General features: G+C 43.3%; 1 long non-coding RNA gene across 1 annotated transcript; it reads right to left on the bottom strand.

Moving 5' to 3' along the window:
• Positions 1-1,191: 1,191 nt before the first annotated feature.
• On the bottom strand, positions 1,192-19,384 carry LOC310842193. Its single transcript, XR_014562984.1, has 3 exons — positions 18,513-19,384; positions 17,716-17,775; positions 1,192-2,615 (listed from the first exon to the last, which is right to left on the bottom strand). It is a non-coding gene; the product is annotated as an uncharacterized lncRNA (long non-coding RNA).
• Positions 19,385-23,550: the final 4,166 nt, after the last annotated feature.

Genomic DNA, 23,550 nt, shown 5'->3' with positions numbered 1-23,550 from the left:
GGGGTTTTGCTTTGTTTGTTTGCTTGGGGACTTTGCAGCAGATCAGCCGAGGAAAAGACTTAAACTACTCGTGTCAAGTTTTTAAGCCTAGAATATCTCTGGGTAAGGAGCACAAATGTGCTGTTGCATTCATGTTCTGCTTGAGGGCTTCCCGCAGGCCACTGTGAGAAGAGGATGCTCTCCAGGAAGTTTGCAAGCTGGCCTTAAACTTTGGAACCAAGAGGAGGGTCCCCCCCCCAAAGTCTAACTACAGGGTGGGGAGAGTGATGCATTTCTTCCCTGCACCCTTCCCACCCTCCTATTGGGATGTGTCCAAGGGAACGGGGGCAATTCGTAGGCCCCCAGCTGGCTCCAGCCCACCGGCCAGCAGCCGGGTGAACTCCAGTCCCTGGAACAACATCAAAACAGCGTCACACAGCGTCTGAAGCTTTCGGAAGCTTGAGCATGCCTCAATCAGCAGAGTGATTAACACGCAACAGAAGTGGCAGACAGAGGCATATGTAAAACGTATTTACAAGCAGTTTATTCAGGATAGACCAAGACAAAGAAAACATGTCTGCTCTCCTTCATGTCTAAGAACAGGAAGCACTAAGCAAAAGCAATACACAAACGGAAGTTCCCGGCGAGCTGTGCTGGAAGGTAAACAGGCATGTGACTTACAACAATCCACATTTCTGTTCCTCTTAGGGTGGAACAGAACATCAATATCCTAACACCTCCATCTTCCAACCCTCCACATTTACACTGGGTTAAAGTCTGTTAGACCAGCAAAGAGGGTCCCCCCCCAAAAAAAACACCCCACCTAATTAAGGTGTTGGACCAATTTTTTGGCAGCACAGTCACAGCATATGGGGAGGGTAGTGCTGACCCTCCCTCCCTCTGCCATGTAGCCTTCCTTTCTCCCCACCAAGTTTCCATATGGCAAATAGGCATTCCAAGTGTCCTATTGGGTCCAATCTGAGGTGGTTCCTTGCTGCGGTGCTGCAGGGAGGAGTGGTGAGAGAGGACGATGCAGACCAGATGGGGAGGCATCTCAGTCCACCTACAGCCCACAGGTTGGCAGTTCTCCACCCCTGGCTTACAGGCAGTCCCTCTGCTATTTCATGCAGGCCACTGGTTTGATAGCATTACATGCCATCTCTGAAGACTGCAACCCCACTTTGGCATAATGGCTAGCATAATAATAATAAATTTTATTTATACCCCGCCCTCCCCAGCCAAGACTGGGCTCAGGGCGGCTAACAACCAATAATAAAAACAAGTTGATTGAAATACAACTTAAAAAACAAGATTAAAATACATTAAAACATTAAAATACAGCCTCATCACAGGAGGAGAAAGGAAAAAAGAAAGAGGGGGAGGGAATCAAATTGATTCCAAGCCAAAGGCCAGGCGGAACAACTCTGTCTTACTGGCCCTGCGGAAAGAAATCAGATCCTGAAGGGCCCTGGTCTCATGAGACAGAGCGTTCCACCAGGCCGGAGCCAGTGTTGAAAAGGCCCTGGCTCTGGTTGAGGCTAATCTGACTTCCTTACGGCCCGGGAACACTAGGGTGTTGCTATTTATGGACCTTGAGGCTCTCCGTGGGGCATACCGGGAGAGGCGGTCCCGTAGGTATGAGGGTCCTAGGCCGTGAAGGGCTTTAAAGGTCAAAACCAGCACCTTAAATCTGACCCTGTACGCCAACGGGAGCCAGTGCAGCTGGAAATGCACTGGGTGAATATGCTCCCACGGCAGAGACCCCATGAGGAGCCTCGCTGCTGCATTCTGCACCCGCTGGAGTTTCTGGGACAGCTTCAAGGGCAGCCCTGCGTAGAGCGAATTACAGTAGTCAAACCTGGAGGTGACCGTCGCATGGATCACTGTGGCCAGGTCGGGGCGGGAAAGGTAAGGGACCAACTGTAAGACCATAGTAAGACCATCGGAGATGTAAAATACACAAAGCATGCTGGTCCACAACTTCTTGTTTCTGTGATGCAGAAACTCTGAAAGAAAAGTTGGTTTCCGTTGGAAGGCAGGAAAAGTCCATTGCAGCTTCATTTCCCGCTTATTATTGGATTCTGATGGCACATCCAAATCTGGGATGAACCATCTAATTTCCGGCGATACGAAGAAGCCCCATTGCCAAGCTCATTTAATCTTTAGAAAAAGCAGGGTTTTATCAGCTTCACTAACAACTTCTTTTTGGGGGACAATATACTCACGTGGCTCGATTGTGCCAAACAGCCGTCTCCTCTAGTTATGTACTAGACATCGCTTAACGGGAACAGCCAGCATCCAGCAGTGATGTTGGATAATCAATCGTGTCTTCAAGGATAAAAATAAGCCGGACCAAATCTATGGTTTCTTCTTGCTTCCAGTGTGTTTGGGAAACACTGTTAATGAAAAATGAGGCGGATGTCCCCATTGCACATTTTTGGATTACTGTTTGGTGCCATCAATCTGAAGCCTAATGAAACAAAGACCACCTACAGGGGAAGGATATTGTGTCCATCTGACAAACAGCATCCGACTCACTAGCTGGTTGCAAAGACACAAGCTGGCATCGGCTGAGAAATTTCCTGCTTCTGATCAGGCGTAGCAAGCAAAGTCCCCAACTTTCCCCCATCTCCTTCCTGTGGGGAATCCAAAAGGGAAACTCACTGTTAGCACAAGAGTGGGAAACCTATGGCCTCCCACATGTCGTTGGACTCCAACTCCCATAAGCCCCAACCAGCTTGTCCGGTAGTCAGTGAAGATGGGAGATGTAATCCAGAAACATTTGGAGGGCCACAGATTCCCCATCTCTCTGCTCTACAGTCTCTGTGTGAAATAAGACCCAGAGAATGGGGCAGCTATTTCTATGCCTGAGTAATGCACATTGTGGAAGATTCAGTAGAACTGGGAATGTCTCCTCTTTGAAACCCTGGAGAACCACTGCCAGTGTAGAAAAAACTTAACTCGATGGACCAAGGATCTGAAGCAATTATTATTATTATTATTATTATTATTATTATTATTATTATTATTATTAATACCCCACCCTTTTGGCTGGGTTTTCCCAGCCACTCTGAGAGGCTCCCAACAGAATATTAAACAGAATAAAACATCAGACCTTAATAATAATAATAATAATAATAATAATAATTTATACCCCACCCATCTGGCTGGGTTTCCCCAGCCACTCTGAGCAGCTTCCAACAAAACACTAAAATACAATAACCTATTAAACATTAAAAGCTTCCCTAAACAGGGCTGCCTTCAGATGTCTTCTAAAAGTTTGGTAGTTATTTTTCTCTTTGACATCTGGTGGGAGGGCGTTCCACAGGGCGGGTGCCACTACCGAGAAGGCCCTCTGCCTGGTTCCCTGTAACTTGGCTTCTCGCAGCGAGGGAACCGCCAGAAGGCCCTCAGCACTGGACCTCAGTGTCCGGGCAGAATGATGGAGGTGGAGGCGCTCCTTCAGATATACTGGACTGAGGCCGTTTAGGGCTTTAAAGGTCAGCACCAACACTTTGAATTGTGCTCAGAAACCTACTGGGAGCCAGTGTAGGTCTTTCAAGACTGGAGTTATATGGTCTCGGCGGCCACTCCCAGTCACCAGTCTAGTTGCCGCATTCTGGATTAGTTGTAGTTTCCGGGTCACCTTCAAAAGTAGCCCCACATAGAGCGCATTGCAGTAGTTCAAGCGAGAGATAACCAGAGCATGCACCACTCTGGTGAGACAGTCTGAGGGCAGATAGGGTCTCAGCCTGCATACCAGATAGAGCTGGTAAACAGCTGCCCTGGACACAGAATTGACCTGTGCATCCAGGGACAGCTGTGAATGCAGAATGACTCCCAGGCTACGCCCCTGGTCCTTCAAGGGCCTTAAAAACTTCCCTAAACAGGGCTGCCTTCAGATGTCTTCTAAAAGTCAGATAGTTGTTTATTTCCTTGACGTCTGATGGGAGGGCAACTTCCTATGTTCCTATTTATGTTTTCATTGCCAGGTTAAGTTCTGAAGACCTCAGTACCTTCTCAGTAGTGGCTCTGTCCCTATGTTCCTCTTTTGGTTTGTTACTGTCGTTCCTGCTGGACTCAATGGGCCCTTAATCTGATTGAGCAGGGCTTTTCTTAAAACGATTGCTTAAGAAACAGGTTGTTGTTGCTGTTTCTAAAATAAAGGTATGGATATTTCACAATGAAAGCTTCAGAAAGAGGTGGAAGTGAACCGCAGGTGGCTTATCAGCAAATCAGTTATTGCGTATGTTACTACTGTGGAAATTCTAATTTTGGTGTTTTACTGCGATTTTACAGCATTGTATTTTGGAAATACAACGCTTGTTATTATTGTTAAAATTGTAAGAAAAAATATTTTTTTAAAAGAATCATAGCAAAAAATAAAAATCCTAAAATACAGATGTCCAATACTGCATCAAATTAATATTCTAAGAAAGCTTGGTGAAACAGAAATGTTTTCAGCGGTGATAACTGCAATATTGCTGGTGCACCAGGGAAAAGTCAAGGAACCTTCCATTTTCAGCAGGGAGTTCATTTGCTTCTGCACCTTAGTAGCACTGCTAGAATTTCCAGAATATTACTGCTTGCAAGGGTACTTCTAGGGAGATTTAATGAGCATTTGGTCTAATCTGCACAGACGTCAGACGAAATTGCAGGAAAGCAAGTGTTATCCTGTACTTCGCAGTGGCTTTTCCCTGCCCTCTCCATATCACAAAAACTCTGACCTTTGGGACAAGGTGCTTTGTTGTGCAAAGCCTCCCAAGCTGCTGTAATTGTGCAACCTGAATTTCTTGGTATATGATTGCATCCCATCCAAAAACAGTCTGGTTGTGTTAAAATAGATTTATGAAAGATTTAGAAAACGTATCGATTAGAATATTTGTGTGAGATTGTATGGGAAAAATACAGAAAAACAGATACAATCTTGCTTAAAATGTATATAGGAAGTGCAGTGTAAGCAATGGAAGTCAATCAATGAAATTTTATTATTGAGATATTTGTAGAATAAATTCGGAAGAAATTCTTCCAACTTTTCTTCTTCTTCTTCTTCTTCTTCTTCTTCTTCTTCTTCTTCTTCTTCTCTTTATTTTTTATTTTTATTTTTCTTTCTTCTTTTCTTCCTTTTTTCTCTTTTGTTCTTTTTATATATATGTGTGTGTGCTTATCTGAAATATATATGTATGTATTTGCAATAATTAAATAAATTAAGAAAAACAAAAAAAAAACAGTCTGGAAGCACCTTGATTTAACAGGGAGAAGAAGACAATACGAAATTACGGTTCGTATTATTTGGGTCTCTTGCCATCGCTAGACACGATGGCAAACTCTTGCTGCTGGTGCTGTGAAAACGACCACTGCTGTTTTAAGTTTTTGCCTGACACACCATGTTATAGCTCTTTAGAAATCTACTCCTCATCCACACATTACTAGGTTGTGCATCAACATTATGGTTTTCATAATCAGTTTTTTTTTCAGGTTCCTGACAGCCTCATCCCCAGCACATCCTACTCAATTTTTAAAATGAGATCTTTATGGTGTGGCTCTCCACAAAAAAACTGGCACCTCTCCATTTGCATAGACACACTCCCACCAAAGTGCCAATTCCATTTATGAGAAGCGCATGATTGGTAAATGCAACATGCTTTAGATTTGTAATGTACGTATTTGTTTATTGAATTTATACCCATGAGAAGCGCATGATTGGTAAATGAAACATGCTTTAGATTTGTAATTGTACATAAAATGAAAGGGTTTAAGGTCAGTGAGAAGGAGGAGGATTGGTTTCAGAAAATACTGAATTATTTGGGCAGGTTAGAACAATTTGGGGCAATTAAAATGTTAGAAGTTAAATACAGTGGTACCTCGGGTTAAGTACTTAATTCGTTCCGGAGGTCCATTCTTAACCTGAAACTGTTCTTAACCTGAAGCACCACTTTAGCTAATGGGGCCTCCTGCTGGCACCGCACCGCCGGAGCACGATTTCTGTTCTTATCCTGAAGCAAAGTTCTTAACCTGAAGCACTATTTCTGGGTCAGGTCTGTAACCTGAAGCGTATGTAACCTGAAGTGTATGTAACCTGAGGTACCACTGTAAACCTTGTGGAGGGAGGAGTGTTAGAACTGTACATATAGAATTGTTGATTTGGTTGATTTGAATATGTTATTATTGATTATGTATACCCAGTGTATCAGCCGCCTGGGGGTTTTCACTGTTTGTTTTCACTGTTTGTGTTTTGGTTGTTGGTAAAAAAAAAAAAGATTAAAAAAAAGATTTGTAATTGTACATATTTGTTTCTTGAATTTATACCCTGTCCTTTATCATCAAATGATCCTGGGGTGGGTCATCATGAACACATAACAAATTAAACAAGATTAGAAGTCTCAATATACAACCCAATAAGAGACTCCAACACTCCACTGTTAATCAAAATGCCTGGCAGAAGAGGAAGCTTCTTAGTTGGCACTGAAAACTATTCAATGTAGTATGCTTGTTTATGAATGGGATTTACACCTTGCCATTCATTCTAAGGTCACAAGGCTACATCAATGGAGATAACAAAGGGCCATATTCACCTAACTGGTCCCATGTAAGACGGTCACCTGCCAGGGGTTCATAAGCTGTGGTTCCTGCCTTCCAGGGGGTTGGAATAAATGACCTTTGGGGTCCCTTCCAACTCTACAGTTCCATTATTCTAAGAACTTCTGCAAGCAAAATGGGACCAATTGTATTTGCTGGATTGATTTCCATTCCAGACATGGGATGAATAAGCAAACATTTCCAGCAGGACTTGATCTGCTTCCGCAGGGCCTGTAAGACAGAGCTATTCCGCCTGGCCTTCAATTTGAATTAGCCTGATCCTCTATTCCCTTTCCTCTTCTATGAAGAAACCCTTTCTGGGACCCCACATTTAAATTCTTCCCTGGTTTCCATGCTGGCCCTAGTAGGACCAACTTGGCCAGTTAGCCCTGGTGATCATTCAATGTCTACTGATGGGTTTTTTTTTTCCTTTCCAAAAATGACCTCTGAATTTTTGAATTTTATTGATATTGATGCTGCATTTTATGTTGTATTCTATGCTGTTTTTAAGTCGCATTTTAACCAATGTTTTATATTTGCTGTTAGCTGCCCTGAGCTTGGTTTTTAAATTGAGAAGGGCGGGGTATAAATATAAATAAAAAAATTATTTATTTATTTATTTATTTATTTATTTCCACTCCTGTTTCTGTTGGAATCCTCCAACATCTTCAGCTATTCCTTTTAGATGGTTTTTTTTTTTGGGGGGGGGGTAGTACTATGTTTATTGAACATAGGTCCGTATAGTAAAAGCTATGGTTTTCCCAGTAGTGATATATGGAAGTGAAAGCTGGACCATAAAGAAGGCTGATCGCCGAAGAATTGATGCTTTTGAATTATGGTGCTGGAGGAGACCCTTGAGAATCCCATGGACTTCAAGAAGATCACACCTCTCCATTCTGAAAGAAATCAGCCCAGAGCGCTCACTGGAAGGACAGATCGTGAAGCTGAGGCTCCAATACTTTGGCCACCTCATGAGAAGAGAAAACTCCCTGGAAAAGATCCTAATGTTGGGAAAGATGGAGGGCACAAGGAGAAGGGGACGACAGAGGACGAGATGGTTGGACAGTGTTCTTGAAGTTACCAGCATGTGTTTGACCAAACTGCAGGAGGCAGTGGAAGACAGGAGTGCCTGGCGTGCTCTGGTTCATGGGGTCACGAAAAGTCGGACACGACTAAACAACAACAACATGTTTATTGAATATTGCCTTTGTTGGTCACCTTGAATGCTTTTTCAAACGGACAGGGCATAAATACCTGGAAGGGGACATTATTAAAGCAGGAACAGGAAACAAGCATCTTTGAGCATTTGGTGACATGTAGTGGAAATATACTGGGGAGCTGAAATGGGCCCAGAACTTAGTTACTAAGTCCATCAACCTTTTACATCAACCCTATCAACTCTATCCCCATGGCATACAAAGTATGCAGGAACTTGATGGTTTCTGAGTGAAACTTTGAATGGGGAGCCTTGTTCATTATGATAGATTTTTGTAAGTCAATGGGAAAAAAGTTTGCTGGATTCTTGTTAATGTTCTATTGTCCTTTTTTGGATAACTCTTGCGCCAGAAAAAATGCCTCTGCTGCTTACATCGTACACGATCTATATGACTCCTTAGCAATGTTACTAATCACTTTATGCATATTTATGGGTGGGGTGCAATTTGTATATGTGTGTGTGCCTGTAGTTTTACTGCCTTACAATATAGGAGCACTTATCTAACCCCCCAGATGCTTATGTTGATTATGCTTAGAAGACGAGGGATAAATAAGGAGGTAGAGTTGCCAATTACTGCAAGATGAAATCTATTATCGCTGTAACAACATCCCCACTTTCCACAATCATACCTTTATATTTTACCCATCTCTCATTTTCTTGTGGGGAAACACATATGCTCAGCATATGTGTACTGAAAAGCTAATGTCAATAGACCATTTAGAGCATGGTGTTGCCAAGCATGTAGGATGAGTTAGGGAGAGGTACCAGATGAAGCCTCTACTTTTTAAGATGCTGTCTAGAAAGAAAAAAAAAGTAGAGACATCACCTTGCCAACAAAGGTCCGTATAGTAAAAGCTATGGTTTTCCCAGTAGTCATGTATGGAAGTGAAAGCTGGACTATAAAGAAGGCTGATCGCCGAAGAATTGATGCTTTTGAATTATGGTGCTGGAGGAGACTCTTGAGAGTCCCATGGACTGCAAGAAGATCAAACCTCTCCATTCTGAAGGAAATCAGCCCTGAGTGCTCACTGGAAGGACAGATCATGAAGCTGAGGCGCCAATACTTTGGCCATCTCATGAGAAGACTCCCTGGAAAAGACCCTGATGTTGGGAAAGATGGAGGGCACAAGGAGAAGGGGACGACAAATGATGAGATGGTTGGACAGTGTTCTCGAAGCTACCAGCATGAATTTGACCAAACTGCGGGAGGCAGTGGAAGACAGGAGTGCCTGGCGTGCTCTGGTCCATGGGGTCACGAAGAGTCGGACACAACTAAACGACTAAACAACAACAACAACCAGAGGAAGCAGGTATTAGGTGGAGAAATGTCCCAGCAAACCAGCCCCTACAATGAGAGCAAAGAAAGAAAATGATGCCCGTTCCCATTTATCAGAACTATCTTCCGTTTTAGATGCCGTGCTCCCTGGGAAATGAGTGTTGTCCTTCCAAGTACACGAGATTAATTGGCAGTAATTGAACACAGTTTGGAGGCTAATTATGTAAAAATTGATATTAAAGAATACTACCAAATTGATGGAGTTTAGCAGTTCATATTTAGTTTTACAAATTGCATGAGTTGAGAGGCAGCAGTAAGAAACAATAAAAATCCACTGAGAGCTGCTAAAGCAAATTAAGGTTTACTAGTCCTTTGAAAGACAAATGATCCAAGCGCTTGTAATGTAGGGAGGGCAGTAAAAATTGTTCCTGACATTTACTATAGATTTAAAATATCAAATGGTCGCAGATGCCATATGTTGAACACATTTCATTTTTCCCCCTCCCCTTTGAGGGTAAATGCTGCTTTATTCCAAAGAACAGCAAGGAAGGAAGAAATCTGAGACAAGAACTTCTGGATCCAGGTTTCTGGTGCTGCGGCAGAAATATCTTAAGATCAATGGTTTTCAAAACATGCGTTAAGGAAAGCTGGGGTTCCTCCAAAATTCATCAGGGGTTCTCCAACAAGAAAGTCAATAAGAATAGAGTAGCATCTCTGAGGGAGGGACCTTGGCTCAATGGCAGAACAGAAGCTGTCCATTTAGCTCTCCCAGCTTCAATCTCCAACATCTCCCATTTTTAAGAATGGGAGGTGACAAGAAAGAACACCAGATAAACACGGGCAGTCAGAGTCATTGTTAGCTGGCATAGATATTAAGTTCTGTATGTTTGACTTTTTAAAAAATTTGCTGCTTGCTTGGTTTTTTAAAAATAACAACAACAACAACAACAACAACAACAACAACAATTGTTGGCCTGTTTTAGTGTGCTGTATGTTAAACTTGTGCTTCTTTTTTCTATACACTTGCAAACCACCTGGGAATCAACATTGATGGAGTGGAACATGATTACTGGCAGGTGCACTCCCAGGTCCCAAATGCCGGCATTTCCCACCATTCCCCTAATTCCTTGAAAAAGACTATTCCAACTCTCATCAGCCCTGACCAGCATAAACTAGAGAGCCATAAGTTCCCCATCCATGAATTAAACTAAGGTATCATGCTATTATCTACCATATAGGAGAGAGAAATTGAAAGAGGTGCTATCACCTGCCATATGGAAAATGGCTATTACTTATTTTTATAATAGCCTGAATCGCTGGCTAAAGAATAGAAGTTGTCAGCTGGGCTTATTCAGTGCATCCTATGCACCTATGCTCAGGCAGTTATATCTCCCCTACCTGTGCACATGTAAGGAATTGTGAGCTGTAGGAAGGTATGATGTAGGTACAGCACAGTCATAGACTGAGATGAAGATTAAACCCATGAGCACAGCTCACATTGACCCTAAGGGCCGTACTTAACAGAAACTCAATGGGGAAGTGGTTGTCCCATTACGGTTCGGTTGAGCACGTAAGGAGAGCTGGGTGGAAATAGCTTCTGGAAGAGATCTCAAGTTACTGGTCATTGCAGTTATTATGCAGGCAGGGGCATCAGCCAGTCCTGTGTCAGGAACCAAGTGGAAAACACTGGTGGACAGAGACAGGCACTTCAGCACCCTGGACAGAGACAGGGAGTAGGTTACTTGTTCGTAAGAATGTAAGAAGACTACTCTTGTGCTTGAATCCTACTTGCATGCTTTCCCCAGGCATCCGGTTGGTCACTATGAGAACAAGGTGCTGGACTAGATGGGTCATTGGCCTGATCCAGCAGGCTTTTTGTGTTTTTATAAACATGTATCACAATACTCCAGCACTTCAGGAGGTCAGACCCGATAATCCAACTCTACAATTCTAAGTCCCTAATCAAAATGCAACACCGTTCCATCACATCAAAGCATTTGTGTGACAAAAGCACATAATACAGCCATCAAAATAATTCATCTACATGTACACTACATAACACTGTACATTCGTGCTACACAAAATTAATCTAGTTCAGTTGGTAGAACATGAGATTCTTATGGGTCATGGGTTTGAGCCCCACATTGGTCAAAATATTCCTGCATTGTATGGGGTTGGGCTTGATGACCGCCGTGGTCCACACCAACTCTATGTTCTATGATTCCATGATACACAACCTCCATATACACCTCCCAAAACAATCTCCTTGCACCCACCACATCACTCCATTCACTCCATTCTTGCTTCAGTTAAACACTCCAATAATGAATAACAATAGCAAGGATCCCAAAAGAAAAGATAGACAAGGACTGGAAGGTGTTTAAAGGATATTTGCAAAATCATATTGAAAAATCAGAACTCCTATTAGAGTAAATAAATCCCGTTATAAATACTGAAATACTAAATAAGATGGATAACAATGTGTAACAGAAAAAGAAGCAGAAAGTTGGTTTAAAAGTGTGTGAAAGAAAGTAATAGAAGTGGAAAGAAATTGCAATTGAGTAGATTGGAAGTCTAACGCAAGGATGGGGTGAGAGGTGAGGGATGGGGGTGGGAAAAGGAAATATGTGTGGGATTGAGTGTGGGTATGTGTCAGAGCTGCCCCAAGGTCCCAGCTCACAGAGGACCAACGCCAGGTCGTTGTTATATACAAAAGTCTTTATTGAAGTTCAGTCTCTATTTCAAAGCCGTGGCGCGCAGCTCTACGTCTTAAACCCTAGACCGCCGAAGCTCCGTCTGAATCTCCTCCCCTCTGACACCAGTTTAAGACTCTAGCCCTGCTCCACCTCTTCCTCTGCTCTCTCCTCCTCTGGGTCCTCCTGTCCGCTGGGGCATTCCCCTTTCTGGACTCTTCTGACGCTGAGTCCCCTGACTCCTCCCCCTGCCTCCGGCGGGCTTTAGGACCTGGTTCCCAATCCGGGTTCTCTGCTGTCCCGCGTGCCTGTACATTTGAACTTGGCGCTCGCGCCAACCCAGTGACCTTCCTCCTGACGGTTACACTGCTTCTGTCACTGCTTCCCTTCCGGGAGGCTAGCTGGACCTGACCTCCCCTCCGTTCCCTGACTCTCCGATGGAGGCGTGGTCAGCCCTGACTCATCTTCTCTCCCTGCTGGGGGAGACGCTGGCCCCGATACCTGGGACTCTTCCCCCCCACTATGCTCTGGTGGGGAAGTTGGTCCTGATCTCCAACTGCTGCTCTGGGAGTCCCCGCTGGCCCCTTGCTTCTGGAGTGTCCCCCTTGGGACCCCCCTTGCCCTGGCCACCGGCGCCCCCTTCTGTGAATCTTCTGATTCGCTGGAGAGGCTCATGGAATCTCTCGGGCCACTGTCATCTTCTCCTACGCTGCCCTCAGATTCTTCCCCTTCGCTCTCCATTTCCTCTCTTCCCTGTGCCTCTGCTCCTGAGCCTCTGACAGTATGTATGAATATTTTTAAGGACTGTATGAAATGTATGTTTGTATATTCGCAATATGTCTGTATTAATGTTGAATTATTTAAATAAATTAAAATTTATTTAAAAAACAAAAACTAACCAATAATTTGGTGCAGTAAACTTGTGCCACTGGCCTTCCTAATTTGCTTGGCCCCTTTTCTGATCTATCAGAGTCATGACTGAGGTAGGCAGCACAACAGAATTGTGTTATGAGGGGTTTTTTGTACTTTTATTGATTAGTCTTCTGTGGATCCCCTGTAACTTAAGAGAATATTCTGGGCCCAGTATTTACTGGGTGAAATGAGGGCTATTGAGTCTAACCAGCACACCATACAAACTGTTTGTATATGTCTCTACAGGGGAAGATCAGTGACAGCAGACAAGCAAATCTGGAAGAAATGATCCCGGTTAAACAGTATGCGGGCAAAGGAGATGTCACTGAAGGCAAGCTGCATTCCTTCCTTGCCGTAGGACTGCTTCCTACAATGTAGGATGTAGGAGTGCTTCCTACATCCAACAATGTCCTCATATGGTGAGATTCCCTACCCACACCACCACCAGAAGCCAATGGCATGTAAGGTGGGCACTGAAACTCACCATCTCACAGAGGGTGGTAGCCAAATAAATTAATTGCACCAGCAGAATAACATCGCCTTTGAAAACGGAAGTTTCCCTCCTCTCCTCCTCCTGGGCAAATCCGCCACAGGTGGTTGTGAGAACACCCCAAACAAATGTAGGGAGTGTGGATGGGAAGATGGAGGCAGAAAGTCCCATTGCATAAGCAGAAGTTGTTCCGCTCTTCAAGGAGTTACTTAGTGATACTTTGGATGCAGTACAATGTTTTGTCATGTTTTAAGTGCTCCTAGGGGGAAGGAGTTGGGACGCGGGTGGCGCTGTGGGTTAAACCACAGAGCCTAGGACTTGCCGATCAGAAGGTCGGCGGTTCGAATCCCCGTGATGGGGTGAGCTCCCGTTGTTCGGTCCCTGCTGCTGCCAACCTAGCCGTTCGAAAGCATATCAAAGTGCAAGTAGATAAATAGGTACCGCTCCGGCGGGAAGGTAAACGGCATTTCCGTGTGCTGCTCTGGTTCGCCAGAAGCGGCTTAGTCATGCTGGCCACATGACCCGGAAGCTGTACGCCGGCTCCCTCGGCCAATAAAGCAAGATGAGCGATGCAACCCCCGAGTCGGCCACGACTGGACCTAATGGTCAGGGGTCCCTTTACCTTTACCTAGGGGTAAGGAGAGGAACAATATTTCTATAGTTCAATAAAGGTCTGTATAGCTGAGTGGCTAAGCAAATGTCATACCTACACAAGACTGCAGAATCAGGCCATTGCAAACTCCAGCTCATGCAAAACTTGTCTGAAACTGTGGCAAGCTGCTGCCAGTCAGTGTGGACAGCATGGAGCTGGATAGACAAATAGTGTGACTTTGTATAAGGCAGCTTCTCATGTTCCTTTCAGGGAGTATATTCACTATTACAGCCATGCCCAGCTTTGGTACTAGTGAAGGAATCAAGTCTGAAAAGTAATGGTATAGAAGAAAGATAATTACTTTATATAATAAAAGCCTCAGCGACATGCTTTTTAAATTAAAAAAGAAACAAATATTAGAAGTTTTAATAAAAGAATACAATGCACGGTTGAATAAAAGATCTGTTACGGGTAGACAATTTTTGCCTACTAAAGTAGCTGGAAATTTTACTGCTAGCAAAAACTGGATGATGGCTTTTATTGGCATGAGATGTAGGACAAAGAAAAACTCACAAAGTTATAGGTCCCAGCACTCTAGGAAAAGTACATGTGCCATGTAAAAACTCCATGGAAGCCGAGAGAGAAACCAAAAGCCAAGTCTGACCAGATGGTAAAATTGGATGTTACTGAATGACGTCATAGAACAGACTGATCTGTATAATGAAACCAAGCAAGCCAGAAGTTTTTTTTTAGAGTCCAGGAAGACATGAATGGAAGTGGTGCATGAAAGAAAAGCACTCTCCTTTGAGAATGCTTTTGAGGACATCATGTCTAGACTCCAAATGTTAAGAGGCTTTTCCATTTTGAATTCAGACCGAAGACTGTAGCAAGCCAAGCTCTGGGGTAAATATGCTGAATTCTGTGCTTCCTTCCAACTTTTGTGAGGCAATTTAGGAGTGTATCTGAAAGGGGCACCTGGAAACTGTCGGTTGAGTCTATCGGTGTCTACCCATGCAAGGAGTCCAGCCCAACAGGGATGTATCCCTGAAGAACCTATAATGCCTGAGAGAGATGTTCTCTAGCCGGAAAGGCAGGCAACATACAATTTGGCTTTTAGAAGACATCTGAAGGCAGCCCTGTTTAGGGAAGCTTTTAATGTTTGATGTATTTTAATATTTTTTTGGAAGCCGCCCAGAGTGGCTGGGGAAGCCCAGCCTGATGGGCGGGGTATAAATAAATTATTATTATTATTATTATTATTATTATTATTATTATTATTAGGCTTGAACCATGGCTGAAAGTCAGGCTTTGACTTGGACTATGTGTGCCCAGACTCCTCTTCACAGAAGGGGATACAGGTGAGGCATGCAAAATTACACCTTGTGATTGGTAGGCTGTTTGAAGCATCAGGAATGGCTAGGCCAGGCATGACCAACAGGTTGATTGTGATGGTAGATCACTGCCTTTTTTTTGTACTGGGTGTTGATCGCAGTTGCTTGGAAGTTGGACATGTCTGGGCTCGGCCATAACTTCTTGCCTGGTGGAGAGAAGTGTCTTAGTCCTGGCACCAGATATCACAGTCCTTTGGTCTGAAGGACTCAGTTTAGCTGACCAGGGCCTTTGCCTGCTCCTGACAGGTAAATCTCCCTAGGCCAAAGCACATAGCCAAAGAAAAAGCAGTAGAAAGTCAGGCAAGAGTTTGATACCAAGGACAACAAAGCAGGCCCTTACAGAAGAGCAACAGCTACTGCTGCCTAGCCTGCCATTAACCTTTTCCTGCTTCTTTAAACAGGACTGCTGGGAGTTCATGGAACCAAACCTGGTACTTCGCAGTTGTCAAGACAATATGTGCCAAAGTGCACGGCAGGGGGTGAATCTCGATGGCCACAGGAGATGTCAACCAAGTTGCACGACTGTGTGCTAAGACTTTTGTATAACTGCTTTTAGCTTGTGATGAACTCTGCTCAAACCACATTCCCAGTTTGTTCCACTTTGGCTGTGTGAATGGATCAGCTTCCAAGACAGCAATATATCTAATAACAATAAGCTTATAGTGCAATAGCAATGGTGCTTTTGTCTAATCAGCAATCTAGCCCTTTCCATCCCAAGGTTCTTTCTATCAGCTTGCCCTTCTCAAAACATACCATCAGTATTTTCTTCTTCTTTTTAATATTGTGGTTTAGTTAGAAGCCTCTTTATTTTTTAAGACTTATTTTACTGTAGCATTATCACAGCTTAATTTTCATGCAGTTTAATCACATTGGGTTATAAACTAAAATATCTCGGTACTTATGGTAGCATCTAGTGGAACCTAACCATTTGCTCCTTTTAGTACCCCTGACTCATCATCTTACTCTATATTCATTCATCAGTGTTTTAACAACCGTTCTAAAAAATGTGATGTGATAGATAATTTGTCTAAACATGCTTGGCTTTATTTTCTCTCTCTCTCTCTCTCTCTCTCTCTCTCTCTCTCTCTCTCTCTGTGTGTGTGTGTGTGTGTATGCACAAAGCCATTGGGGCAGCATGCTTACTAGGAAGTAAATCCCACTAAACTCAGTGGGGACCTACTTCAGAGTAGGAATCAACTGCAATTCTTTTCATTCTGTAGCAGTTTCCAGCTTTGTAGTTCTTCCATTTATCCTGAAAACAACCCTAGGAGGTCGATTGTGCTTAGAGCCTGAGCTGTCCAAGACCACCCCCAGCTGAGAAGAGCTTTCTGGCTGAGCGAGGCCTGGAAAAAGAAAAACTCCTACATCTAAAAAAGTGAACACACAATCCACCACATCGCAGGGTCATGGACTTCATCACACAATCCATTTTTTCCCTAAATAGAACTTCAGAGAGAGAAAAAATGCATTCAAAACACCATCATTTGAAATGCTGCCACAGTCTCACCTCCTTCCATCAGACAAAGGGGAAAGGGATCATTTCTTCCAGTCCCCCCCACCCCACTTTCAGGCTGAGCACAGGGAACAGCTCAAAGCTAGGAGTTCCTTCACTGCATTCTCTCCCTACTGATTCCCAGAAATTTTCTTCCTCTCTTTCTTGAGAAGGGGAATAGCTCAATAGCACAGCATGAGCTTTGCATGCAGAAGGTCCAAGGTTCAATATCCAGCATCTCCAGATAGCTTTCCAGGTCTGAAATCCTAGAGAGTCACTGTTGTTGTTTAGTCGTGTCTGACTCTTCGTGACCCTATGGACCAGAACACGCCAGGCACTCCTGTCTTCCACTGCCTCCCGCAGTTTGGTCAAACTCATGCTGGTAGCTTCGTGAACACTGTCCAACCATCTCGTCCTCTGTCGTCCCCTTCTCCTTGTGCCCTCCATCTTTCCCAACATCAGGGTCTTTTCCATGGTCTTCTCTTCTCATGAGGTGGCCAAAGTATTGGAGCGTCAGCTTCACGATCTGTCCTTCCAGTGAGCACTCAGGGCTGATTTCCTTCAGAATGGAGAGGTTTGATCTTCTTGCAGTCCATGGGACTCTCAAGAGTCTCCTCCAGCACCATAATTCAAAAGCCTCAATTCTTCGGCGATCAGCCTTCTTTATGATCCAGCTCTCACTTCCATACATCACTACTGGGAAAACCATAGCTTTAACTATACAGACCTTTGTTGATAGATAGATAGATAGATTCTTTATTGTCATTACACAAGTGCAACATTGCACAAGTGCAACAGACCTTTGTTGGCAAGGTGAGTCACTAGAAGTGTGGAAACTTTGGCCCTCCAGTTGTTGCGGGCCTACGGCTCCCACCACCCCTTGACCACTGGGGATCTCCCCTGAACCATTTGAAGCTAGATCCCTAGATTATGATATTGGTTACACCTTGCTCAAACAGTTACCTGGGATGCACATGCCATAGGGAGAACTGGGGGAAGAACTAAACAAAACATTTGCAAGTGGATTCTATTTCTGCACTGATGATTCTTTGAAAAGCCTACGTAAGTATACAGACAAAGGAATTCAAAAGCTACCTGGAGAGTTCTGGCAAATGAAAGAATAAAACTTGAAGATTGGAATGCTGAATTTTAAACCTGGATGAGAGAAAATCACTTTAGTCTGATAACCGGATTACGTAGAACAAAAAAAGGAGAGAAAATTAGGAACTGAAGAGCATAAAATTAAGGTGGAATGCAATTTGAACAGTATGTACATGATGCAGGCTTTTATATTCATCCCCCCCTCCCAATGTCCAACTAATTAAAATTACAGTCAAAATGAAAGAGCCCAAACTTGTCAATATCTTTTTGCTAATGATGTTGTCTTTTTAATCATCTTCACATTCAAAGACTTTTCTTTATTCATTTAGAGCTTTACAAATCAAAAATTGTTTTGCTCCATTTCTTAAAATGTTTTCTCTTAAGCTATGAATTTGGAATTTTTCATTTGATTTTCTGGGTTTTTACAACTACCCTTGTGAAATCTTGTATTGCATCAATTCACAGGATCTTATTTTTGCTGCAGAATATATTTTGTACATGATAATGGGATTTAATTCAAGCAACCTTATTCATTTAGGAAGGTCAATCCATCTGCTCATATTATTCATATTTAAGATGCACCTTACATAAAAATACAACAATCACAACCCAGTATTTTATCTGAACTACATTTATCATACATATACACAGAATATACAAAATAAACAATGATTACGTAATGGAAATGTGTTGAAAAAACAATGCTGATATGCTACTGGAATACTGTAACATTATTAAAAATTATATCACACAAGTGAAGTAATGAATGGACAGAAACTCATTTCACTTACAATGCGCCTTGTCCAGCGTCTTCTCTAGGTATAGATTGGAGTGGGGAGACCTTCTTTTAGCTCAAGAGTCCTATCCCAGGGCTTCTCCTGAAGAAAGGGTGGAACAAAAGTGCAATAAATAAAATTATTTTTGTCACCCACACATTCCAGTTTCTGGTTTCTTAAACTGCAGTGCCCTGAACTGGACACTATGTAAGAATGAGGTCTGACCAAAGCGGAATAGAGTGTTACTTTTACTTTTCATGATCTGGACGCTAAACAGTGGTACCTTGGTTGTCGAACTTATTCTGTTCTGGGAGTCTGTTTAAATCCTGGAACGGTTCGGAAACAAAGGCATGGCTTCTGATTGGCTACAGAAGCTTCCTGCACTCAGTCGGAAGCCATGTCAGTCGTTCAGCTTCCCAAAAAACGTTCACAAACCAGAGCACTCACTTCTGTGTTTGCAGCTTTCAGGAGCTGATTTGTTCCGACAAATAAGCGGTTCAACAGCCAAGGTACCACTGTACGTCTGTTGATGCAACCTATAACTGCATTAGCCTTAATAGGTGAACTAATACCAGTGTACTGGAAGAAGCAAAGGTCACCAGTGTCAAAGCAATGATTCGTCAGCATCAACTTCATTGGACTGGTCATGTTGTGCGGATGCCTGATTATCATCTTCCAAAGCAGCTACTCTTTTCCGAGCTTAAAAATGGAAAGCATAATGCTGGTGGTCAACAAAAGAGGTTTAAAGACTCTCTCAAGGCAATTTTTAAAAAAATGTAATATAAACACCAACAATTGGGAAATACTTGCCTGCGAGTGCTCCAATTGGAGAACAGCCTTTACCAAAGGTTTCATGCACTTTGAAGACACTCAAACTGAGGGCGCAAGGGAGAAATGTGCTAAGAGTGAGGCATCTAATCATAAGCCTGCATTTTTTATCAGAGCTTCTATATATTTTATCAAGGCTTGTATTTAAAAATGAGCTTAAAAAAGGATTTTCAAATGTTTCATGCCAGGCAGAAAGAACCTTGGCAAGAGGTTTTTCTCCTAAGACAAGGGGGCCCCATTGATTTATAGTAGAAAAACAATTCTCAAAGTCATAAAAAGGGAGAATTACATATGCTGCCCTTGCAGACTGAGAAAACACAATTAAAGGCAAGGGTAAATAGTAAAATAATACCAATGTGCCTCTCCATTGCTCTTGGCCTTTTTAACCTTGGAAAGAAGATCTGGCTCATTTTACTGGGAGGCACATTGGTATTATTTTACTATTTACCCTTGCCTTTAATTGTGTTTTCTCAGTCTGCAAGGGCAGCATATGTAATTCTCCCTTTTTATGACTTTGAGAATTGTTTTTCTACTATAAATCAATGGGGCCCCCTTGTCTTAGGAGAAAAACCTCTTGCCAAGGTTCTTTCTGCCTGGCATGAAACATTTGAAAATCCTTTTTTAAGCTCATTTTTAAATACAAGCCTTGATAAAATATATAGAAGCTCTGATAAAAAATGCAGGCTTATGATTAGATGCCTCATTCCCCCCTTTCAAGCTCAAGGACCTTCATCCCAAGTGTCCTTGATAGCTTGACCTTCATCATATTCCTGAGGTAAAGCTCTGTATAGGGCCATGATATGAGGTAGAGTTTCATTTGAAACCATCTTGCTAATTGTACTTCTAAAACATGAAATGATACATGGCATCATACACAAAACCATTACCACTACTGTCAAGAAAAACAAGCAAGACAATAGTATCCCTTTGAGTCCTGTGACATTAGGTAACCAATTGGTGAGCCATCCCATATCCCATCCTTCCCATGTTTGTACTGGGACATGTGCTATATTCTCCATCTTTGTGGCCAACACACGGATTGCCTCACCATTATCTGAAATGTTAAAGCAACAGGCATTCCCTGTCAAGTTCAAGACTCCACATAGGCCTCCCTGCCTGGCAAGTACATAATCCATTCCCATTTTCAGCTGCAAAATGGCGGCTCTACTTTCATCCAACTGTTGTGCAATAAGTCTCAAACTCTGGGCCGTTGCATTGGTTACAAGTTCCACTACTGCTTGCAATCGAATTATTCTGTTTAGATTATAAATAGGATCCCGTGCCCCTTGTATGAGCTCACCAGGATTCCAGGAGGCAGGATCATAATAGGCTATAATGCGCTCTGGCGGCCAATCATCAGTACCGCTCCAACTTTGGGTACTTCCTCCTGCTATATGAGAAATATCAGCATTCCTTCGTGTTCGCCTGGCCGAACTAGTGGGCATAATCCACATTGGTGGTAATACCCAACCCAAGAAACAAGTCCCACTCCATTTGGAAGGGAGCTTTTTGTATGCCCATTCTCCACATATCCACCACAACCATCGGGTCTGAGGTTTTTGGTACGTGGAGTACAGAAGGCGAAATACCAAAAGAGGTAGAGAGTTCACAGTGCAGTATGTTAGATTGCCTTTTTCTGTCACAGTTATGTTCCACACCACTTTCCATGCGTGAATAAAAGGAGGTGCACAGGGCAAGGTATTCCGAGTTCGATAGGTAGTACCGTGTGCCCAGGTATGACTATTCTTAATATAATCCCAAGTATAGTGACAATGAGAAGAGCCTATCATGGGAGAATCAGCTGCATCTGATGATTTATGTACACAGAATTCCCCTTGTACAGGTATAACTCGTAATGGTTTAGTTGAGTTCCATCCGGGGAAATTCTGTATTTCTGTTTGGTGTGGCATTTCGCTTACCATACCAATGGCATCTAATGGTATCGGTAATAAGGGCATACCTCCCTCTGAATCATCTGGCCCAAGAGAGCAAACAAGGCAATTGGTCCTATTTGCAACATTGGCTACCATTTCAGCTAAACCTACCCACATATTGTGGTCATGGCTGAATCCATATTTAGCCAATTTGGTCAGATTCAAGGACCCTTCCCCTTCCCAAGGGATCAGGATTAATAATAAAATCATGTTGATGTCTAGTATATGCATTCCTTCCACAAAAGATTACCTTATTGTGATAGCAAATAATTATTAGCCCCAATATAATTCCCCCAGTGACAGAAATGGGGAACCACCAAGACCAAAACATATATCCCGAGGATCCCCAATGAGTAATATCTCTGATAATTGTTCCACAAGGGGGCAGTCAATCAATTGTATTAGAGAATCTTTCCGTTCACAGTCGCTGGTTCAGACGCTCCTCAAGCTTCAGGCGTGCGCAGGTCAGCCAGCTTCCAGGTTGTGGCTGCAGCAGGCCGGTCGTCAAATGTTGCCCGTGACCTAGCCCGTTCCCGGTAGGGCTAGATACAGGGGTTTTTGGAGAGAGTTAGTTTTAAAGGATTAGAGGGGTCACCTTTGCACGTCCAACTGCCTTCGGACTTCTTCAAACGAGAGTGATGAATCCAGGGGGTCACCTCAGCTACCTTCACTGCTGTTGGAGTAGAGAGCAAGACGGTGTAAGGTCCACGCCACTTTGGTGCAAGTGGATCACGTTTCCACTCTTTCACCCATACGCTATCGCCAGCCTGGAACTGATGAATCGGCTCGGCAATGCTGCACGGCGTGCGTTCGAGGGCCCACCTGTTAAGAGAAACAAAAACACGGGAGAGAGATTGCACTTGTCCCTGTGTCACATGATCTCCTATTTGTTTAAGGTCAGCTGGAATATCCTGAACAAAGGAGGGCGGTCTCCCATACAGGAGCTCAAAAGGTGACAACTTAAGTCTTTTTGTGGGTGCACACCGAACACGAAACAGTGTTATGGGTAACACATCTACCCATCCCAATCCCGTTTCCTGGGTTAATTTTGCCAATTGGGTTTTCAGAGTCCGATTCATTCTTTCAGTTTTCCCTGAACTCTGAGGCCTATATGCTGCATGCAGTCTCCATTTTACTTGTAGGACTCGACATACATCTTGTACTACTTGATCAATGAACGCTGGCCCATTATCACTTCCAATGCATCTAGGTAATCCAAACCTTGGGATCAATTCAGTGAGGAGTCTCTTAGTTACCTCTCGTGCCTTTTCAGTTTGGGTGGGAAAAGCTTCAACCCATCCGGTAAAAGTATCTACAAACACAAGGAGATACTTGAATCCCTTAGAAGGGACCAGCTCTGTGAAGTCCACAATTAGACTTTCCATGGGGACATATCCCACATGTTGAATTCCAGGAGGTTGTACCGGTCCCTGCCTGGGATTGTTTTTAGCACAAAGAACACATTTCTGTGAAATGCAAGTTGCTAATTGTGATAGATTAATAATATACAACTTCCGACTGAGACTCTCTCTGGTTGCAGTACCGCCAAGGTGAGTAGATTCATGATAATTTCTTACAATTGTGCCTGCTAGATGATGAGGTACATAAATCCTATTGTCCGGCAGGATCATCCAACCGTCCTTCATAACCGCTCCTTCCTGTTCAGCCCACTTCCTCTCTTCTGGGGTATAGTGAGGTTTAACTTCTTCTGGAACTACCTCTGGTATGAGGGCTGCTATAAATCCTCCCACAGGCTTTTGGGCTGCCTCTCGGGCTGCTTTGTCAGCAGCATGATTTCCTCTGGTTATTGGATCCCTTCCTCGTCCATGACCTTTGCAGTGCATTACAGCAATCTGTTCTGGAGCCCATACTGCTTCTAACAGGATTTCTACTTCAGGTCCATATTTCAAGGCCTTCCCGTGGGCTCCTATTAGACCTCTTTCTTTCCATAGAGCTCCATGTGCATGCAGGGTTAAGAAGGCATATTTAGAATCAGTATAGATGTTTGCCTTACATCCAGCTGCCAATTGCAGAGCTCTAGTTAAGCCTATAAGTTCAGCTTTTTGTGCTGATGTGCCAGCAGGCAAAGCTTCAGCTTCCACAACTTCCTCATTGGTGACCACAGCATATCCTGCTCGTCTGGCACCTTCATGAAGGTAACTGCTACCATCCGTATAATATACAACATCTGGATTTTTCAATGGTTCATCTTTCAGATCAGGTCTACTGGAATAAACTTCATCCATTACTTGGAGACAATCATGTGATTCCTCATCATCTACCTCTGGTAG

The sequence above is a fragment of the Podarcis gaigeae genome (assembly GCF_964106915.1).
Source record: "Podarcis gaigeae genome assembly, chromosome: 3".
In the NCBI taxonomy this organism is placed as follows: domain Eukaryota; kingdom Metazoa; phylum Chordata; class Lepidosauria; order Squamata; family Lacertidae; genus Podarcis; species Podarcis gaigeae.
The sequence above is the reverse complement of the archived record's forward strand: the minus strand, read 5'-3'. Positions and strand labels throughout refer to the sequence as shown.